We start from the raw sequence: 6,275 nt of genomic DNA, 5'->3' as shown, positions 1-6,275 counted from the left end.
CCGGGAGCGGCCCGCGGGGCAGGCCTGCCCCGCGGGCCGCTCCCGGCGCCCGCCCCGCTCCGCCCCCGCGCCGCAGGTTCCCGACGTCAGGAGGCGGCTCCAGCCCTGCCGGGCCCGGCCGGGGGAGGCGGCGGTTCCGCGGCCGGGCCCGTACCCGGCTCGCCGCTGCTCGTGGAGCACCTGAGCGAGCGGCAAGTGCCCGCGGGACTCTGGGTCGTGTGTCATCGCTGCAGGGACACAACCATGGGATGGTTTGGGTTGGAAGGGGCCTTAAAGGTCATCTAGTTCTACCTCGCCACCTTGGGCAGGGATGCCAGGCAGCAGACCAGGTTGCTCGAAGCGGCATCCAGCCTGGCCTTAAACACCTCCAGAGACGAGGCATCCACAGCTTCTCTGGGCAACCTGTGTCGTTGCTGTGCCCTCATTCTCAGAGGGGCTCAGTGAATGCCAGCAGAGCTTCTGACACCTCTCTGACCAGGGTGCAGCCGTCCCTGACCTGGGAAGGCACAACATGCAAGCTTGATGCCGTGGGACTGGAGATGCTGCCTCTGCTAGACCCTGGAACCAGACCCAACACCAGCCCCTTCTTCCACCCAAGTGAGCCCCAACACCAGCCCCTTCTTCCACCCAAGTGAGCCCCAACACAGCCTCTTCTTCCACCCAAGTCCCAACACCAGCCTCTTCTCCACCCCAAGTCCCAACACAGCCTCTCCAGCCACCCAAGTGAGCCTCAGCACCAGTCTTTCTCTTCACTAGGCTTCGGATCCATCTCCACATACACTCCTTGTCCTCTTGCAGGGCAGTACCTAAATGCAGTTGGGAGGACTGAGTTAATCTTGAGCATCTAACCATGGAATAAGAGCCTGAAATGGGTGCTGTGAAAGGACATGCAATTTTATGAGTTCTTTTCAGTTGTAGGTAATGAGAAAGATCTGAAGAACAGTAAGTGCAGTGAGTGATGACCACTTTTTCTTCCATAGTGAAGAACATTGAGTATCATGGTAAAGCTTTCTCAAGAGAGCCCCAGTGCCTGCAGATGTCAGTGGAGCTGCAAACACCAGCAGCTTCACACTGGCTCACTGGCTCCAGCTGACACAGGCTGCCAAGGGAAGATTATAGGAAGAGACCACGTTCATAGTGATGTTTCCCCAAGCTCATATTCCGTCTGGAAAGACAGTTTTGCATTTGTGCACTGTGCATTTGGGTTTGAGTATTGTTTCTCAGTCACCTGCAAGAACTTTTCTTGGGTGTCTTCAATGGTGTACTTTGGAATTTGGCTCAGGATGTAACCTTAATAAAGTCTGATGGCATGGAAACCATAAGTCCAGCACACCACTTGCTGGGGGTGGTCCTTTAGCCACATCACTTCGTGGGCTTACTCCTGGTTTGTACTTTGCTGCAAGGCTAAAGAGCCAGGGAGGGCAAAGTGAACTGCAGCAGCACTGTGAGGAGGGAAGGAAAACAGCATTTCTTCCTTTTCTTCCTCTTTCTGAAGAGAAGTAGGACTTTGTTATTATTTAATTGATAGTATTATTGCCTTCTTTAATCAACATTTAACTTCTTCCTTGGCAGATATGTTGTGCCCCAGGGTGATTTTAGGGTATCATTATCTTCAAAGTCTTTGAAGCTGGCTGAGCTGCAGCATCTGTATTTTATTGGAATGCTCTTGGTCTCTCCTTGGAGCAGATCACCACACCCTTGCAGCATGCCATGTCCCTCAGACACCAGGCAGGAGCATGGAGGGAGCAGCTGCCACTTCCACAGCGCTTTGAAGGCTTTTATATTGAGCACTGCCATGAAGTAATAGAAATCCTTTATAAATAAAAATGGACTTCTACCCTATTTGCCAGCTCATCCTGTCATTGAGTGATGTTTTATTATTGATTTAACTGACATACAGCTTAAGTTTCTGTAAATATTATTCACTTCTTTCTGAACTACATCTATTTACTGGAGAGGCTTTTCTATGAACCGATCTGTAAAGCATCTCTATAGTGCTCGAAGGAAGTAGGATAATTTACTTCTTTATACAAGCCTGCCATCTAGGCAAATCTTTGTTATAAGTTACTATTAAAAGGTTAGTGTTTGCTTTAGTCTCTCTTTAAGCACAGTTTTACCGTTCATTTATCCATGTGTATTTATTTGAGCAGTCAGTCAGTACTTCAGCATTTATAGGGAAGAAAAATAGTCCCTGTTCCCACCACGTGTCTTCTGACCTGACTGAAGATGCAGTTTGGGCCAATACCCTGGCTGAATGCTGCATTGCAGCCTCTTTATTTTGTTCCAGTGATCTAAAAGGAATAAAAAAGATAATAAGTGGAGTTTTTCTTTCTCCTCTCTCCTCACCCCTCGCCTTTCCAAAAATAGTGTGTGGGCAGCATATCCTGGTGCTACACTGTTATCTTTACATCCCAGTCAGAGCATGTGTCCATGGGGAAGACAAGCTGTTGCACTGCTGTACTTTGAGTTTTACATTTTTTTTTCCTATTGAAATAAGCCCTTTTGGCAGGCAGCGTAGCCCTTGGGCTGCTGAACCCCCCAGGCTAACCAAACACACAACTGTCTTTGAAAATACAGTACCATAAGAGTGACATAAAACCACTTCTGCTGGGAGGAGGAATGGCCGGAGAAAGACCTCATAAAGTTGGGTGTAGCAGCAGCACAATGTGGCTCATGCTAAATTTGGGGCATGTGTTTATCATGCAAATCCCTCTACATTCATGTACAGCATTGTCACCTTCAGCTACAGGGGACATGCTCACAGCTGTGTTAACCTGCATGACCCAGGTGGCAGGAGGTTCACTGCTCTGTACATTGTGCAGATGCAGAGTGAGGACCAGTCCCTGTCCCAGAGCACTCATATTCCCAGTAAACAAGGAGATTGAAGGCAAGGTAAAATGTCCAGGCAGAAGAACAACAGGTCACAGGGCAATCTGTATCCAGAGCTGTTGAATCAGGTCATCTGCTCCACTGAAATACTTTCTGTCTGACACCCTGAACCTACAGCTCTCACAACTTGGAGCAGAACCACTTTAGATCCCTGCTTCAAAACAAAGATCCCACCATCCCCAAAGGAGCTGAGCTAAATCAAGCTCTTGTTGGCAGGCTCTGATGTGAAGGAGATTTTTGACTGAGTTCCCAAGCAAAAGCTGCATCTTGCTGCAGAGGAGGCTTCTGTTCCAGGCTGATCATAGCCTGATCCAGATGTCCTGTGTGGCTTTGCCTCTGAAGGGCAGTTTTCCCTGTCCCAGAGCTAAGGGAAAGAAATAATTCTGGTTATTAGATACCAACATGGTATTAGATTATCATGGTTATTAGATACCATGCATGGTGAGTAGATTATAAATAAAGGTGTGCTGGACTGCTCAGTGAACGTGGCCCAATTAACTCTTTGCAGGCTGGCTGAAATCCAGTGTGCACAGCTGCATGCACACACATTCATGGGCACCTGTGCAGCTCATGAATTCCTGACTACTTTGCATCCAAGGGCTGTAGAAGTAGCCAGGCACCGTTCCCTGAGATTACTTCATTTGTTCCTTGTTAACTCACTTTGAAATGCATCAGGAGAGGTTCACAAGTAGGTTGTGAAGGGTTTCTTAACCACATCTTCATTCAAATGGATTCTGCTCGTCAGTGATTACTTTCTTTCCCAGAAAGCCAAAATTGGACCCATGCCAGTTCTTTGGGCCCTGCTGCAGGGAGATGTGTGCCTGCAGCGTTCTCACTTCCGGTCAGGATTGCCTGGATTTTTACTGTAACCAGGAAAGATCTGTGGTCTTTCACAAGAGAATGCTGCAGGTGTGGACCTGTGTACTTCACACAGCTAATGGTGCTGTTGGCTGCCAATAGAAAGGGCAGGATTGAGCCTTTTCACATGGAGCCTGAGACCAAAGCTTTTCATCACTGGTTCTGGGTATCAGAATGAGCTGGATCAGCATAACAAGCAAAGAATTCCCCTTCTGGATATACACCTTTTAAGTGTCTTTTTGAAAATATTTCCCTTGATTATGTTTTTTGTTTGTTTGTTCGTTTCTTGCTGATTGATGATTTTTAAATCACTAAAAATAATTTATATTCTTTTTAATTGGATGTTTATCTTAATTTTAGTTAGCTTAGTGTAGCAACCTTGCTGAACTGAGTTTGGACCAACAAAAGCAACCTGGCCCTCCTCTCTATCTAAGCACCAATCCTTCACTCTGCCCAGTACCTCGGTTGCCAACATTCCCGTCTCCTGTACAGCCAGGAACAGGCCCCAACCCTGCCCAGTCAACTGGAAAACAATAAGACCATTCATGTGCATGGTTATTCCCTGGCATAAATGTTTGCAGAGATACAGTCTGACTGGGACAGGCTTCTGTCGTTTGGATGGTTCTACAAGGTGGCTTTTTACAATACTCATGTTTTTAACCTGTTTATTAACCAGCTATAGGGACAGATTCTTAGCTGGAGTGTGGCAGCATTGCTCAAAACAGCTTTAGTTTGGCATCTTTGTTCTATACCAGCTGGAGAATTTTTCTGGTATTTTTTTTTTACCCACAGCATAGTCCTACATACCAACATGAAATTTAATTTTACTACTGTGGAATTTACTAAAATAAAATCCTATTTGTGTTAACACTTCTTTTCTGAATGTGCTGTGTGGCCTTCTCTAGTCATCCTCTTTTATTCCCCAGCTAACCCACAAAAAATACTTCATTTTTATTATAGAGAAGAATTTGTACAACTATTTTTAATTTATGACTCTCATAACTTGTCGCAGGGGAGCAGGAAGAATTATCAGTGCAATAAAAGAATGGAGCTGGTTTAGTGTGAACATTGTCAGAATGTCTCATCTAGGATCTGTGTGGCATAAAACTTCGCTGAAAGAATTAAAACATACGCTTAAGTGATCTCATTTTGGGGGGGTTTAATTAGTAAAAGCTTGGCAATGATGATGTCGTGCTGTCTGATGAGATTAGGTCAGATTATACATAGTTGTATGGTGTGGCATCTTAAATGGGAATCACCTTATGGCAAGTCGGAGCCATTTCAATATCACATTTAAAGAAATAGCTTCTCAGCGAAAGTTGATTGGTTTCATAAGAGAAGCAGCAGGGTTTTGAGGCCTCCTGTGTGGGAGAATGGGAACAACAGGCAGCTTGAGATCGTCTCTATTTCAGGGTTTTTTTTCCTCTTATTCGTTCAATTAATTTTCTTGCATGTACCTATTTCTTATGAGAAAGGTTGCAAGCCTGCATAAACAGAAAAATGATTTCACATGGCCTGGAGAACCCAACACAACACACACGGCCAGAGGGCTGTACTTTGCCCTCCCAACCATGAACAAATTCTTTCTCCTCTTCCTCTGTGGTTGTTATTATAATGCTAAGACAGGAATATTTGGTTGAATGCCAGAAATGCAGGATTTCCTTAAGCAGTTTTGCTGCAATAACCACATCTTTTTCTTTTCCTTCCTCTTCCCTAATACTCCACTCCTGCACTTGCACATTTTCAGATCCAGCCCAAGGTTTATTTTGCAAGTACATTCACTGCAGACACTGTTCCACGCAGGTGATCCTCTGCTACCCTTTCCCAAGGGTCTATTTAGTCAGAAGATTCTTTATAGAACTTCTCCCATTAGTTCAATTTTCTTCATTTTTAGGAAAATCCTCTTCATATTTAGTTCGGTGGGGCCGTTCAATTGAAATTCATGAGGATTATAAAAATCCTAGGTCAAAATGAAACATCAGTTTACACTAAAGAAAACCAGGATTGTCATTCAACAGAATCTTACTGATTTATGAACTATACAAGGTTGCTTCTTGCCTAAGAGACTTATTAAGACAAGACTTAGGGAGTCAGCAATGGCTGAATGAGAACTTGTGGAAAAGAAATCATTCCTGTATGTTTTGAGCAAACTCATGCATTTTACTGGAAATCCAAGACCGGTAAACTTTCTTTGCTGATGTTATAAAGAAGAACATTTTAGGTAACAGTACAGTTGCATCTCTAAAGCAATCATTATTATTGCCTCTGTAGACAAATGTTTGCTCTGCTGACTGACACTAGATCATGCCACTCTGGTTTAATGAAAATGTCAGTTCTGCTTGAAACTATCTTCTTGGTTTCTTGCATTATCATTTTTGCCTGCAATATGAAAAGCTTTGATGAAATATTTAATAGGTACATGTAAAAAAAAATACATAGTTCCCTTTAAATTGAAGACTATGTCTTCAGTAATAACCAGTGTAGTGGCAAAGGCCTTACAGGAAGAGAAGGTTCATAATTTGCTGCCC

The sequence above is a fragment of the Corvus kubaryi genome, unplaced genomic scaffold, assembly GCF_017639235.1.
Source record: "Corvus kubaryi isolate FWS band 111438036 unplaced genomic scaffold, C.kubaryi_AGA036_p1.0 66, whole genome shotgun sequence".
NCBI classification, from domain to species: Eukaryota; Metazoa; Chordata; class Aves; order Passeriformes; family Corvidae; genus Corvus; species Corvus kubaryi.
Note: the sequence above shows the minus strand (reverse complement) of the source record.